Here is a 16,928-nt window from a genome sequence, read left to right on the forward strand (position 1 = left end):
TGTCTGAAGCTAAATTGAAAAAGGACAATTTTGCCAGACCTAATTTTAGAAACCTGATTTCTGATGCAAAATGTGATGGTGCGATGAATGACCTGGAACAAGAGGCTTGGGTATCACTCAAAGAAGTATTTATAAGATTTAGGTAACAATAAAAATTTAAATTATAAGAGAAAAATATAATAATAATTTTTATTTATATAGCGCCTTTCCCATGCTCAAGGCACTTACAGAATATAAGAAAGAACGGCAGGGTATACAGTATATAGCATTGTACAAACCTGATAAATAAAGAAGATTACGACAGTGAATTCAGAGAAAGAAACCCTAACAGACAACTTAATTAATGGTCTAGCACACACACACACATATAGGTTACATGAGCATCTTGACAGAGAAGGGTAATAAAGTCAGGTAGAGCTAAAAGCCTTCCTGAACAGATGAGTTTTGAGTTGTTTTTTAAAAGAATTCATGGAGTCAGCTGACCTGATTCATTTTGGTAGGTCATTCCAGAGTCTGGACGCTATACAGCTGAAGGCCCTGTCACCCTTGGAGTGTAGATTAGCGTGGGGCACAACAATATTGCCAGAATCAGAGGACCTTAGTGGGCGGGCAGGCACATAGTGATGGAGAAGGTCACTGATGTAATTTGGCGCGAGGTTATTAAGGCTTTGTAGGTTATTAGTAGGATTTTATATTTGATTCTGTAAGACATAGGGAGCCAGTGAAGACGGAGCAGGATGGGTGTGATGTGCTCGCTGCTGCTGGTTCGAGTAAGGACTCTTGCAGCTGAGTTTTGAATAAGCTGGAGCTGTGATAGAAGATTAGAAGGGGCACCTGCCAGTAGGGAATTACAATAATCGATGTGGGATGTGATAAAAGCATGGACAAGTTTCTCAGCATTAGAGAAGGAGAGGAAGGAGCGAACACGGGATATGTTACGGAGGTTAAAGTAAGAAAGTTTCTTAATGTGATTTATGTGGGCGGAATAAGAGAGGGAGGAATCAAAAATGACACCAAGATTCTTTACAGTAGAGGCAGGTCTGATGAGATCACCGCCAAGATGGACTGGGAAGGAGCTCATTTTATTAAGTTGCATTTTAGTCCCAATTTGCAGGAGTTCAGTTTTGTTGCAATTTAATTTTAAAGAGTTCTGCTCCATCCAGGTTTTAATTTCACTAAGGCAGGTTGTGAGCTGAGAAAGCTCTGATGAAGTTCCACTTTTAACATTGAAGTAGAGTTGAGTATCATCTGCATAAAAATGATAACCCAGTCCATAGCTATGGATAATATGGCCAAGGGGAAGCATATAAATACAGAAGAGAAGAGGGCAGAGGACAGAGCCCTGAGGGACTCCTTGTGTGACTGGCACGGAGTTGGATCTGCTGTTGCCAAGACTAACAAACTCTTGCCTATCAGTCAGATAGGACTTGAACCACTGGAGGGCAGTGCCAGAGATACCCAGCATGTTCTCCATTCTGGACAGTAGAATGTCATGTCTGATAGTGTCGAATGCTGCACTGAGGTCTAATAGAATTAATATGCTGGTTTGTCCAGAGTCTGCTGCCATAAGCAAATCATTGGTTACCTGTAGCACAGCAGTTTCACAGCTGTGCCGCACCCTGAAACCAGACTGAAAGGGTTCCATCAAGTTATTAGAGGTTAAGTAATTGGTGAGTTGGGAAGCTACAACACGCTCGAGAACTTTTGACAGGAAAGGTAAGTGGGAAAATAGGCAGAAAATTGTTAAGATTGTCAGCATTAAGACAAGACTTTTTTAACACTGGGGTTACAGAAGCAATTTTAAAAGTGAGCAGCACAGAGCCGGTGTCAAGGGATGAGTTTATTATTGTTGTAACAGTCGGGATTATGGTATGAAGGCAGGATTTAAGTAGTGTGCTGGGGATGGGGTCCAGTACACAAGAAGTCGGCCTCATTTTACAAAGCAGGTTATTAACAAACGCAGATGTGACTGGTGAGAACTTAGAGAAGGAGCTGGATGGAGTGGGAAAACAGAGAGAGATATAAACAGATGATGGATTTATGTTAGTTGAATTATTTAGATCTTTAATTTTGTTACAGAAAAAGTGGAGGAATTCCTCTCATATTTCAGTTAAGGTTAAAGAATTGTGTTGCAATAGGTGTTTCAAAGATCACTTTTTGGTTTTGCATATGAAATCTTCAATGAAAAAATTAGAAAGGTGAGTGAACATCAGGGTGGAAGATTCCATTAGGATATGAAAGACATGGAAAGAAGGTACCAGGGACTTTGGGATGTCACTGTTGTGGTGGACTACTGCAGCATGAGTCATAGGCAAAAATTAAGAATTGACAAAAACTAGAGAGATTATATGAAAGCCAATGTATACATATTGTTGTTTTCTTTACATGCATGTTTAAAAATATTACACTAAATATTTTCATGTTAGATTGATTTTTAACAATTCTGGATACATAGTGTAATATGTTCAATTTCAGATCAAAGTCCTTTCAGATTTGTACATAAATGGACGTGATTGAAACATTCAAATATTTTTGATTGTGTTCTTGAATATAGATACAATAACTATTCACAATTAAAACATTTTGTATGAGTTTAATTTTGCTGCCCTATGGTATAAAAGTCAGAAAATATCACTTTTGTGTGCTTTTTGTTGATACAGTTGATCTAATTGATGCATAGGTCTGTTTCCTAGTATTTACACTGGACATACTGCAGATGTGCCACTTCTTATACATGTGAAATGTTTTTTTTTTTGTAAAGTTTACACTAAACAGGACCACTACCGTTTCACTTTTAGAGAAACATAATTTGAAAATGACAACTTCCAATCTGTCGTGCTTACTCTGTACAACATTACTGTATGTCAGGGGTGGCAACCACCGCTTTGCTCCGATTGATCCCAAATGGCGCGACGCGTCTGCTCACGGCTCAAACTAACACGGACACGGAAGTGCTTAGCCTCCCTGGAGGGCGGGGTTATTAAACACTTCCGAGTCTCCAGTCGCCTTTAGCAGCAGCTCCACATCTAGAACAAGAAAAAAAAAGAAGAAAACCATAAAGGCGAAATATTAAAAAAGGGATTCCTTGCGTTAATGACAAAGCAATTGTGTTTTTATCTTCTCTCACCTTAGCAAGCGGCTGCCCTTCGAGTCAAACAGGATTATGTATGTCAAGCTGCGGGACCAAGGTACGTTTTTATTGTCGTGTTTTTACTTTTTCCTGTTTTGTTGCTGTCCATGTTAATAACAAATTACATTTTTTGGCTCGTTGACTGCTACCAACATTTCAAAATGAACTTATTTAAGAGAGATTTATTGGTAATAAGAAGGTTATATTTTCTTTGTAAAAAATATGCGCCACTTTTTATGGTTTTCATTGTAATGGAAACTTGAGCAGCGATACCAGTGCTAAGCTTCCTTTTTCCAATTTAGCGTTAGTACGCAAGCAGTTTGTTGTTTTAAACTGAATACACAGGTGCCCTTACGTTTGTTGGGAAATTTGGACTGTTTAGCATTTTTATTATTTTCGAAGTTTGCATGTACCTTGGGGAGAAACATTTGCAGTTAAATTCCGTCGGTCGTTCTAGTTTTGCATGGCATTTTGTATTTGAAATTTGGCTTAACATACAGAAAGATTTTAAACGTTTCTTAGTGTACTGTAATCCATTTCCCTGCAGAGATGACCTGTGTGGTAACAATGGATTCAGTTGACTTGCCTTTAGTTTCGTAGCAGTCGGTGACTACTTTTATTTGTTATCAATAAGTAGTATGTATATACACATTTGTAAGGTATAGTACTAAAGAGGGACGGAGACAATACATTTTTTAAGAAGCAACATTCTTATTTGTGTTGCCCTTATGTATGTTTATGCATACCTAGAATTTTTTTAATGTCCAGTGAAGGCCTTGACTACATATCTGTTGTGCCTTTTTATGTTTCGTTTCTCAATTAGTTTGTATAAAATTGTAGTACAACAATTAAGAACGGACGAAAATTCACCAGTAGGTGTAACATGAACAACTCCATTTTTAACATATTTCAGGTTCCTTTTCTTCATTCACTTCCTCCTTTGTTTAGGCTGTTACCTTTTAATTTTCAAATTATTTCTTAAAGTTATTGCTCAAATTATAGTCTGCGTAATTTAAAAAAAAAATTACATTTTTTATCCAAACGTCAAGAACAGTGATATGAGTTGGAAGGAAATAAGGCAATGCGCGATGAGACATATCATAAAGCAGGTAAAAGATAAAGCAGTGCCAAAAAAAATCAGGACGGAATGGCCCTTCCAGTACTTCCATGTAAATTACAATACCATATACCACAGGAAATCCCTCAGCGGATCGTTTTGTAATACAAAGTGATCAATTGTACTTTGCTATATAATATAGAATCAAGTGCATTAGTAATATGTATTATGCACATTGATAAAGGTAGACTACAATGAGCAGGAAATTGAATTAAATGGACAACTTCAATAATAATTGTTAAACACATTAGGTCAAATGAAGTAAACAAGCTGCCTAGACAGATAATTGGTGCCCCTGTCCACATCGGCGTACATGTGTGTTTTCATTTCTTTCTCTTTATCATCCAGAATATACTGTTATCTTTAGTGATACAGTGGTTAGTCAACCTTTCAGTATTTCCAACATTCCTGCATAAATGACTTAAAATATCATCAGATTTACACACAAATCCTTAAAGTAGATATGGGGAACCCAGCACAACAAATGAGACAAAAGTATCATACTTGCTCATTTATTTATTAAGGGAAATCGCCTAGTTTTATGAAATTCTGACGGGTTCACTAACTTTTAAGCACCATTGTACATTTGTGTGAGAGTGTGTGCATACATATATATTTAATTAATTAATCTCAAAAACTACTTGTGCAAAAAATGTGTAACCAGTAGGCCTGGTTCCATGACTGATCAGAGAAGACTGCAAAAATCATGGTTTAATTAAACAATTTCTACCGCAGTAATCCTTCAAAAACATTGATAAGTTATAGACTCACTGGACCAGAAACAATAGAACTGGATCCTGTAACAAGACTTAACATGATGCAACTTGTTTTAAGAAGATAGGTCAACTTTTTTGGAAGTTGTTGTGCATATATTCAAGGTGAATATCTCAGAAACTTTGTTGTAAATTGTTCAACCTTTGTTGGGATCTATTCATCCAGGAGTTCTACAAAATACAAAAGCACAGCTTTTCAATGCAAATTGCAGTTTTAAGGTGGGAAAATCCATTTCATTTTTTCAGACATAGATGCAAACCCCATACTGAAATACAGCCAACGTCTTGACATTTTGAGTATTGTAGAATCAGAATCTTAATAGTGAATGTTCACCAAACTTCCATTTACATTTAAATATAAGGGAAAACAAGTCATGGGGTAGTGTACATAATAGAATGAAATTGTTGTAGCTAAAAACATGTGTTTCTAAGTTTATTTTATTTTTTGAGGTTGATTTAAGAGAATTGACATCTTTAAATTAACCCTACGTAACCATGTAGATGGAGCTACGACATGATTACAGCTGTGTGCATCACTGAACTGGATTGTGTGTGTTCAGTAGGTGGATGGATTTAACTCTCATTAGTCCACCAGCCTCTTACTTTTTGTACTTGAATATTTTTTTCACTCTAGGCATTCACAGGAAAGCAGTTTTAAACTGTTAAGTTTGCCAGTCTTTTCCTCATTCTTTTTTTCATAGTATCTTAACAGGCTTTCAAGTGGGAATTATCCATACAACTTAATATTAACACCAAGGTATGCGACTATAGGTATAATGTTAACTTGATATGCTTGTGTTAAAAAATGGGTGAACTTTACAGAATAATTCAAAATTTCAGTTTGGTGTACTCTGACAAAAGCATCTTTAGCTATTCTTGGTGATAATTGTGCATACTGTTGTTTTAATATAGTGTAGGTATCACAGTGCCATGTTTTACTGGTTATATTGTAAGGTTCGGATGGGTGGCCTTACTTGGGCTTTTCGACAGCAGCATGGACAGTGCTTACATGGATAAGTTGTTTTTGGCCACCATGATTGGGCTTTTTCTTAGAAATTCTCTGCCTGGTCAAGATAACTAAAGGACCCCTCAGAAATTTTGAGAATTGTTTTTATAAGTTGTAATTTGATAAGGGCTTTGATTTCATACAGTAAAGGATCTGAATTCTATTTCACATTTACTTTCTAATTTTTCCAGTCTTAAAGCTTTAGAAATTTGTTTAGTTTTACACTTAATAATGGTAACTGTCTTGTACAGGATTATGAGCTTGTGGTGAAGAAAGTATGAGGTCTGTAGCAGAGCAGAGTTTTAAACTTCTTGGTTTTGCATTTGATTTGCGGCTCAGGGTTGTAGGTACAGGTGTGCGCTGCTGCAAAGGTGTAAAAGGAGTCTTGGAGGAGAGCATAAAAGAGAGAAAAGAAACAGAGGAAGTAAGGCGAAGGTAAAGGGGGATTAGAGAGTTGAATTGAGTTGGAGCCTGTGTGGAGAGAAGGCAGTGAAGTGGTTAGTTGAAACCTTGCAGAGGAGCATAGTGTGAGGCACTCCAGCAGTGGCCTGGATCACTCTTGCTGCACGTTGGAGACCAGGAGCCATCATGGGCTTCCAGGGATCCCACGAATGCTGATAAAGGTGGAGGAAAGATGGAGTCGGGCTAAGTGAATCCCGGGGAACGTTGATGGAAGGTGACCAGGACAGGAGTTGACAGTGGACCGCTTTTGCCAGGGTCTTGGATCCACTGAGCATACCTGGGATATGAGGTAGCAGGACTAGACAAGAGAGAGTGAGAGAAACAGCACTGGGAATGACATAAAGGAGGTTCTGACTCTGATTTTATCCTTGGTTTTAATTGAGGATTTATTGCCTTTATTTACTACATTTTAACTACCTCATGAGCACAAGATTTTGTGAAGTTATTTTATTTGGATTATTTGATTGCAGCACATTTTATTTAGTGGACACTGCCCAGTTTTTATTGTGTTGAAATAAATGCACTGAGCATATTTGCACCAACCTTGCTGCTTGTTTTTGTTCTAATTGCCCTAGCCATTCCAGTCATGACTGTCAATGTCTGGGTTCAAGGAGGTTATGCCAGCTGTAGGCAACCTGGGCATCACAGTGCTATATAAGTAAATTTTAATACACATGCAATCATGAAATTTTCATTTTTTTATGTCATGTTAAACATTTATTTCAATTATTATTGAAATCAAAAAAGTCATCTTTTTTTTTTTTTTTTTTTTTAAAAGAGTCATGTCTACATATTTTAAAACAACAACACTTGAAAACCATAGGCACTGGTCAGCTGCAGCACTGAACTGGATTACTGGGCTAAGCAATGTATGGACAGATACGCTTTTGCAGTGCACTGTTGCAATTCAACCACGTGCTGTATTTAATAAGCTGCTTTTGTATATGGAAGATGATTCTCAGCATGATTAGCAATTTTAGTGTAGGCAGTTTAAGGACTTGCGAGTCATGATGTGTTTATGTTAGGGTTTAAACACTCAACATTGTTGTTTAAAACCTGTAACTTCAGGCTACACTGTTATATGCATATATTATACTTGTTGGCAGGATGGGAAAACCAATAATTAATATATATATATTTGAGTGGTAAGCAGGATGGAAATATTTACGGACTAAAATGCCAAACAAGAACTGTTAAATACACACTTGATCAGATGGACCTTTGAGTGTAGTATATATTAATTTAATGAAATTGCTTGGTACATTTGCATAATTTATTCCACAAACATCTATCACAGTTCTGAGTTTATTACCATCTGTTAAAGAAGTCTTACCATATATCGAGTTAGTTGTGCATGGAAAAATGCTTTTATAGATATTGAGATTTAAAATCCTTTAAACAATTTTCCCTTATTTTTAAATATTTGAAGAGACTTTGTTTAAAATATTCATTTTTAGGGTTCCTTTTCACCAGAAAGGAATTAATTTATGCTTAAGTAATAAAGTTTCATTAATTTATCTGTTTCATCAAATAAATCATCCATCCATCCATTATCCAACCCGCTATATCTAAACTACAGGGTCACGGGGTCTGCTGGAGCCAATCCTAGCCAACATAGACAGGAAACAAACCCCGGGCAGGGCACACACACAGTAGGGACAATTTAGGATTGCCAGCGCACCTAACCTGCATGTCTTTGGACTGTGGGAGGAAACCCACGCAGACATGGGGAGAACATGCAAACTCCACGCAGGGAGGACCTGAGAAGCGAACCCAGGTCTCTTTACTGCGAGGCAGCAGCAGCGCTACCACTGTGCTGCCTGTATCAAATACTGTAAATAAGACAATTTTAAAGTGATTTCCATTTGTTATAACATAAATCTAAAATACAACTAGCATGCAATCCAGGATACTTTTATTTAAATAGTTTTCTTAACACTCTGGTTGCAATTTTTGATCATTAATATACCGTATTTTTTAAAAGGAACACTACACCTAGGGTGGGTGATATGACAAAAAACGTTTTTTTTTTTATATTTCTGGATGAATTATTTACTATTGAAATAATTTAAAACAAATAACTTCAACTAATAAAACACAAAATGAGAAGGTGTACCTTATTTTGCAAATTGAAAATACAACTGCATCCTTCCCAGGTATACAAATGAGAAAAGGTGCAAAATAAGAAAACATCTTTCTGTAAAGACCTTGCTCATAATATAATCACACTGTCTTAATAGGATATATAACAGGGAGCACACCTTGTGTGTTCCATGCTGAAGCAGGGCAAAGAATACTTGGGGTTGTTGGTTGGGACCAGGCTTTAATTTCGCCTCTGCTTTCTGTCACCATTTTCTGCTGTTTCTCTTTTTAGTGCTGAAATAAACTGGATGTGCTGCCTTTTTTTTTAAACTGCTGTCGCCCTTCTGTGAACTTTGACTTTTACTTGTGTTTATTTGATATCTGATCTTCCATATCTGAACTAATTCCACACAACCAACTTTACTACAGCCTTTCTTTGGAATGAGAGCATTCGTAAGAGAAGCACCACCCATCATGTTCTTCATGTTAATATTGTAAAGACCCTTCCTGGATGTAAAGAACAAAACCACACTGACAGTTTTGTTGTTCAGAAATCAAACAGGCTTATTTCTGACAACAAAAGTAACAGAATCGGTAACTATTTATAACCCCGCCATTTTTATAGCCCTAGAAGAGGCTGCCACCTAGGTCCTTGCTTAAAAAAAAAAAAAAAAAAAAAAAAAGTAACTTGCACTTTCATCCTCCTGTTTCAAAGTCACGGGAGCTTTACCTGTCACTATGCCGTAGAATCTGCTTACCTCCAGCACGATAAATTCACTGACCCACACACGGCCTAGCATGTGCCACTATCACTATCCAAACTGAAATGTCTGCCACCTCCCCTTTTTCATCCCTAGTCCCCACCCTGTGACATCTCAGTTGCTGCGAGAGTGGGTAATGCAGCTCCTTTATGCTTGTCCCCACTCCACAGTGCTCTGAGCAGACCTATTTCCATGCTTCTTGTAAGGACTCTGCTTTTGAGGCAGTCTACTACGTGAAGATTTTTGGCCAGATTGTTACAATATGTTTTATGTTTTGACTGTTCAACACATGGCCAGCTGATTAAACTATAAGGTGTTTCCTCAACTGTTCAACTGTACCACTTTAGTTAAAAAAAAGTGATTTTCACATTTGAATATCATTCCAAAACATTAATTCAAATTAAATGATTTAATCAAAAAAAGTCCCACCCAAACTACAGCTCAGAAAAGTATATGAAAAGGACAAATTGTTTATTTCTATTATATTAGCTAAGAGTTTTAGTGTACTCTGGTATCAACCAAGTCATTATTTGCCTCCGTGATAGCTTAGATTACCAAAGTTTGATTTTTTTTTTAAAGCTATAGAAAAATGTATGGTATACTTAAAAGAACTTGGGGATTGAAGTTTAGAGAGATTTTTGCCTGTGTTAACTTAGTCTATTACATACACTGCCAAAGGGCAATGCTAAACATGTCTTGACTGATGAGCTAAAAGCGGACAGAATTGTCTTTTGACAGTTGTATCTGTATTGGTAAATATGTTCATTTAAAACTTCTGTACGTAGTTGATCTAAAACAAGTATTAATTTATGAATTCAAATATTGTAGTCTTAAACCCATAAATATCAGCAAGATTGAAGAACTTGCCTCAGTGCTGAGTCCTTCTGAAGTACAGGTAGTCCCCAGGTTTCGGACATCCGACCTACGACTTATGAACGGGGCCGCAGCTGTGACGCATGCACCTCAGTAACTGCCGCTCCGTCATCTTCGGCCTGGGGACGCTGCAAATGGAGGCTGGAGGGGGGCGATTTCACTGCCCGCACAGTGTAGTGTCCCTCGGGCAGCTCCCGACGGCAAGCGGTTTCACTGCCCGCCCACCACACATGGCTGTCCCGTTCATTCTCGGTGGCTGGCTGGCAATGCTGCAAGCAATGACCCGGTTGTTGCTGAACGGAGGCCATTGAGGGTGAACGGGGCGGCGGGGGGTAGCATTGTAGTGTGCATCGGATAGCTGCTTATTGAATGGGGGCGATTCACTACCCCGCCTTTGGCTGCACCGTGTTCATTCTCGGTGGGCGGACGATGCAGGCAGCATACTATAGTGGAGGTGACTGTGAGGTGGGCTGGTGATGAACCGCCCGTCGATGCCCCCATTCATTCTCAATAGCAAGCCTGCTTGTACTGTTACATACATAGCAGGAAGTTGTCTCTTGTCAGTACATCAGACATGTTGACGACTGGTGCCTTCCTGCTGTTATAGCGTGTACAGTCAGTGCTGTGTAGAAGAGCTCATCTTAATCTTTTTTGTTTTCACCCTTCAACAATGTCTCTGAAACACAAATCTAATGCAAGTGCTGGTGATACAGTAAAGAAAAGAAAAACCATCACCATTGAAAATAAAGTAGAAATAATAAAAAGGTCAGAGTGAGGTGAAACTCCATCATTCATTGGCAGAGCACTTGGTTACAGGCGGTCAACAATAGCATTTATTAAATTTATGTACCTGTTCCGACTTATATACAAATTCAACTTAAGTACAAACCTACAGTCCCTATCTCGTACGTAACCTGGGGACTGCCTGTAGTCAGGGTTTTTTTTTTTTTTTTTTTTTTTTTTTAATATATAAATAAAAAAGGTTTATATTCCCACCTGTCTCTGTGCCATTCACTGGTGGAAGCTGTAAGAATGTAGGTATGTATTCAAAAGGACCAAGGACTGAAAGTCAACACTTGAACAGATGATGATAGCTCATAATCACATTGGTGGTAGTGAGCATACAAATGTATAAATAGAACTTTTTGTTCCCTGTGGAAATTTGGATTTTTACAAAAGGTCTTTAAATAAATACATAAATCTATATATATAAAATTCTTTTCGCGTTTGAAACGGAAATTACATATGACCACAGAGGAACAGGAAAAACATTCTTAATAAACCTGATTCTTGCTGAGAGAGCGAATGGTGACATAGCTCTGGCTCTAGTCTCATCGGAAATCGCTTTTACATTATTAGATGGAGGCCGTGCAGCACATTCGGCATTGCAATTACCATTAAACCTCACTCACAACGAAAATCCAATTTGCAACATACGTAAGGGCTCTGGAAAGGCAAAAGACTTGCAACATTCAAAGATAATAGTTTGGGATGAGTGCACCATGGCACATAAAAGAGCTTATGAAGCCTTGAACCGAACAATGCAAGATCTCGGAGATCCTAGCAAAATAATGGGAGGTACTGTTGCTTTACTCGCAGGAGATTTTCGTCAAACATTACCAGTTATTCCACAAGGGACACCAGCAGATGAACTCAATGCGTGTTTAAAATCCATGCTTCTCACACGGTCAGTTATATGTCACGTGTTCTCGGGTAGGTACACCAAAAAATGTATACATTTATGCACGTAATGGGCAAACAAAAAATGTAGTATACCCGAAAGCACTGCAGTAGTACTCAATGTATCTTTACTTCTTAAATGTTAATGTTTTATGGTTTAATAATTTATACGCTTCTTATATGTTGTTCAAATTCTTTTATCAAAATACCAGTAACGGCGCACTGCACGATAACGTGCAGTGAATACACTTGACTTGAGCATTCCTGGTATTCATCCTCTTTCTTTCTCTGTACATTTAGCATTCGTTTGCTCAGAGGTTGATGTGCTTGCTGCCTCCTGAGCAGCTCTTCTTTACTCCACCCTAGTGGCTCGCTGCTTCTCTTTCGTCGGCATCTTTTCGCATTAAAACTGATTGTTAGTTTTTGTGTTGCAATTTCTTAGTACGTTTTCTTTAACATTTCACTTAATCTGGCACTTAGTCTTCAATCTGCCTCAAGAATGATTAGCAAAGGTGTAGGGAATGAAAATGGCGCCCGTACGCATGCGCGCACGGCCGCCCTGCTACGCGCTGCCGAGAGCTGATTCTACAATAAAATAAAAATAAAAAGAGTGATAAAATCATCACCCCGAAACCGGATAGTAGACGTCCCATAGTATATGTGAACCAAATTTCAAGTCAATAGGTGAAACGGTTTGCGAGCTACAGGTGATTTAAAATCCTGGACAGACAAACGTAACAGCCATAGTAGCGTATTATAGAAGAAGATTTTACTGTTTAGTAATTTTTATTTATATTTATCTGCAATGTGCTTCTTATACAGGTGCTGGTCATAAAATTAGAATATCATGACAAAGTTGATTTATTTCAGTAATTCCATTCAAAAAGTGAAACTTGTATATTAGATGTATTCATTACACACAGACTGATGTATTTCAAATGTTTATTTCTTTTAATGTTGATGATAACTGACAACTAATGTAACTCCTCACTGTTAGTGTGTTATAGAGAGGAAGAGCAGCATTGTTCATAATGGCACCAAGTTTTGTTTTAATTCTCTCCTTCGTTAATACCTTTAGGTGGTCCACAGTTTCTGTTGTCAGGATGTGTTGATGGAGTAGACACGTAGGCTCGGCACAGGGGCCTGTGTTCCTTCACAAATTCTGTCCAAAACCTCATCTTTCACTTAACTTCTGTACAACATTTCTTGTTCAAAATGTGTTTTATAAATAGTTTGGGATTGTTTTACAGCATTTTTGATTAGCAGGCTATTAAATGCATATTTCTAGCCTGTTATTCAACAGTGTATAGTTGAGAGATATACAACAAATATTCACGGTTCTGGTTAACATTAAGTGCTTTGCTTCATTTGATAAGAAGGTATGTGTCAGGTGTTTTAGTGTATAGTGTCCGTATATTGAGCAGCATGAGAATGAGGCAGAAAAAGATGGGGAAATCCCAAAACATTGCCAGTATCTCATGAACGCTTATAATTTATTTATGTTCATTTTTAAGAATAGGAAAATGTTTATGTACTATAATAAAAATCAGAGTTTGAAAAACTGATGGTTTTAATAAATCTGGTTGTCAGGAAATTGGAACTGAGCAATATTGAACTTTAAGAGATTTATTAGAACTTTGCCTTTGCTTCTTACTACAATCCTTTTGTATATCAGGAACCATCATTTATTGCTGCTGGACTTCTATTAGGTTTCTTTTAAGAAAATACAACTTATAAAAAGACTAGATGATAGTATGTGGTATGAAAGGGATAACAATACTGAATAAACAGACTGTAAAGTTACATTTTATTTTTTTTTTTGCTTTTCCATAGTAAGGACTAAAGAAGCACATAATGTATGCCCCACCCACTTGTGTCTGTGTTCATTTTATTCAAATTATTTTCCTGATGAACCTTTCTCTTTTTTTAATAATGGGAACAAATAATTTTTGCTGAGACCATCCCTGATTGAGCATGGAGGCACAACTGGCAAAGCTTACACATATGCTTATCTAATGTTCCATCTGTTTTCAGTTGATGGAGAATTGGTTAATCCGCTTAATTGGGAAGTGAGGACGAAAAGCCATGCTTACAATTTTTGACTGCTTTTGTACATCAAGAAGCACTCTCGTATAAATAAATTAAAAATGATCATTGTTGTCCAGTTGAGTATAAAAGCAGTTAATTTTGTTTTAAGAGCTCTTAATCAATGATTTTATATAAATTTGGAGGTTATCGAATCTCCTGACTCTGAAATATGGTGTGCCCACCTGTTAAGTGATTACTGTTAGATTGCAAGCACCTTTTGACTAGGCTTGAGAAAACATGTTGCATGTTAGTCAGATACTCAAGTAATGATTCTTATGCTTGACAATACTACTGCTATTACTGTTACATAACTGATTATAAGTACAGTACAGGTCACAAGACAACAAGATGTGCAATAGGAAAGAATGGAGAAATTCTGTGTTTTCACCCTTCAAGGAAGTCCCCATATATACAGTATTATTTGCGTTGCACTCTTCTAGATAGATAGATAGATACTTTATTAATCCCAATGGGAAATTCACATTCTTCAGCAGCAGCATACTGATACAATAAATAATATTAAATTAAAGAATGATAATAATGCAGGTGAAAAACAGACAATAACTATGTATAATGTTAAATGTTAACGTTTACCCCCCCGATGGAATTAAAGAGTCGCATAGTTTGGGGGAGGAATGATCTCCTCAATCTGTCTAGTCTATTGTGAGTGCATTATAGTATGTTATTTCAATATTCTGCAAACAGTTAACTATATAGTCAGTTAATATTATGGAAAAATGATCTCTCAAGGAATGCACTTGAGCACACAATTTCCTTGCTCTTACTGCAGTTTATAAAATATGGTGTAAAGAGAGACTGGCGATATAATTTACACTGATCAGTCTAGATTCTCTCAGGAATCCATTTCAACTAAGTCTTCTTTGCTTTGACATAAGAAAGTAGATTTAATAGCACCAACTACAATTTAGCCAAAATATCTGCTTTTATTGCTGTTTTTCCCAATTTTGAAGTTTTGTTTAAAGTGTCAATAGACAAAAGTGACTTGTCCAAAAAAAGCTCACACTAAACATATTTTTAAAAGGGCAAAAATGTGTCCGCATAGTGACAGGTGTATTAGAATAAAAGCAGGCAAACCAAGCAAGTAAAAACAATGCATTCTTGAATGTCTTGGGCTTGCTGGTCACTTGCTTTAACTGTCTTGATTGAGCTGCACATTAACAAATATCAATACCGTAATGAAACCAAAAAGACGCTAGTAATTTAGTGCATTACTCTCTAACATGTAGAAAGATAATAAAAATGCATTTCTGACTCCAGAGATGTTAAAAAGCTTGACTCCAACTAAAGTGGTATGCTCTTTCTAACTGTAGCTTTTGGAGGTGACAGAACATATGGTAAGTAATTTTTAATTTGTACTGTACTAAATTATGCAACACGTTCATGCCACAAACAATATGGCACCTGAGGGTATTGTAAGGACTGGGATCCTGAGATATAAAAGTTACGGGTACAGGACCATATCACTTTCAAATTGGTGAGAACTAGTGATCAACGCTGAGGAATTCAGGAGAAGTTGCCCATTGTATGCAGTAAAACGCCAGTACAAATATAAAATGGTTTTTGTACATATTCAATACATTATTAAAAAGTACTGTTATTGATTAAAAATCAAATCATAGGGGTATTTTATGGTTTCCTCCCAGGAGCAGATAATCTAAGCATGTTGGGGGTTAAAAAAAAAAAAAGTGAGCATATGTGCAAAAGGCAATAAAATTTTGTTAGGATAGCACGGTTAAAAAACAGGTTTTCATGGTTTTAGATTCATACATAAAAGAACTGAACTGTCAGAACTGTGTTATAATGCTTCCTGGTAATCCAGATTGTGTTTCAGAGAGATCAATATGTGGTCAGTGTTGGTATTAAGCAAGAAAAAAATAGGAACTGTTTTGAACTTGTGCATGAAGGAAGACATTAATTCCCAAGATTTGGTTCACTGCTAAAGGATTTATGTAGCTTACTCATAACTTCGCTGACATTGCTTTGAGATACAGCAGATTTCTTTTCATTAGAATAAAATCCTATGTTGACAAGATTTTAAATTACTTTTAGTATTTGTTTGTTTGTGGGCCATCAATATTAGTAGGAACAGCATTTAAGAGTCCGGTGCACAGCTTTAATGTAATCCTTCCAGTGTATGATGGAATTTTCCCAAGATTTTTTTCCACACAGTTTTATCCTACTAGAGGACATAACTGAGTGATATGTAAGGAGGGGTAAAATGTACACTAAGCAAGCTGATTTGTGTTTTCAATTAAATAAAATTAAGCATGTAATACATTCTTGTTTATCATATAGTGGTCACATGTTGAATATTGGTTTGACATGCAAATAAGTTCACTGTACTCCGTACATATATTACAAGTGAGAAAACGGTGAGAAAGGAATTCGGAAATCAAGAAGAAATAAATGCTTCTTGAAAGACGCAGTGTGCATGTAGAATTTCTGGCCAAGCAGGATTACATGTGAAAGTGATAAATAAATCAGGCTTTCCGAATTTATATACTATAGTCATGGCATCCTGATAGTTTTGTTGCATGTATCTTGGATTTCCTGGAAATGTGGATGGTAATATGATCATTTGCCTACACGTAGGTTATTTTCAGCGTTTGCTTGCAGTGCATCTGAAAGTCCTTTGTATTGTTCCACACGCAGATCACGTGTTTCACCCTCATTTGGGCTCATCAAAGAGGGCACTGTGGCGGATGTTTGCCGATTGGCAGACCAACCACAAGCATTACCTGGTAGGTAACCACCCACACAATTCAGGTCGTCGAGACTCAGACTACGAATGCAATGAATGTAATTACTCTGGTCCTACAGGCTGTCAAATAAATGAACCACATGTCGTGGCACAGCGTAAAGGGGCTTCAACTGTGACACTGATGTCCGAGGTTCGATTCTCTGAGAGTGGAGCAGTAGAGTGTGTATGCCTGAT

At 37.2% G+C, this 16,928-nt stretch overlaps 1 protein-coding gene across 14 annotated transcripts in view; it reads left to right on the forward strand.

Annotated features, from left to right (window-relative positions):
* Positions 1-2,957: 2,957 nt before the first annotated feature.
* Positions 2,958-16,928, forward strand: part of csnk1g1 (casein kinase 1, gamma 1) — a 286,572-nt gene continuing 272,601 nt past the window's right edge. For 8 of the 14 annotated variants that reach the window (XM_051920337.1, XM_051920332.1, XM_051920327.1 and 5 more), the window contains exon 1: positions 2,958-3,188. The gene's annotated coding sequence lies outside the window, so the exon portion shown is untranslated. The remainder of the gene's footprint in view (positions 3,189-16,928) is intronic. The other 6 variants (XM_051920338.1, XM_051920331.1, XM_051920329.1 and 3 more) reach the window with 2 other exon arrangements.

This window comes from Erpetoichthys calabaricus, chromosome 17 (genome assembly GCF_900747795.2).
Source record: "Erpetoichthys calabaricus chromosome 17, fErpCal1.3, whole genome shotgun sequence".
NCBI classification, from domain to species: Eukaryota; Metazoa; Chordata; class Cladistia; order Polypteriformes; family Polypteridae; genus Erpetoichthys; species Erpetoichthys calabaricus.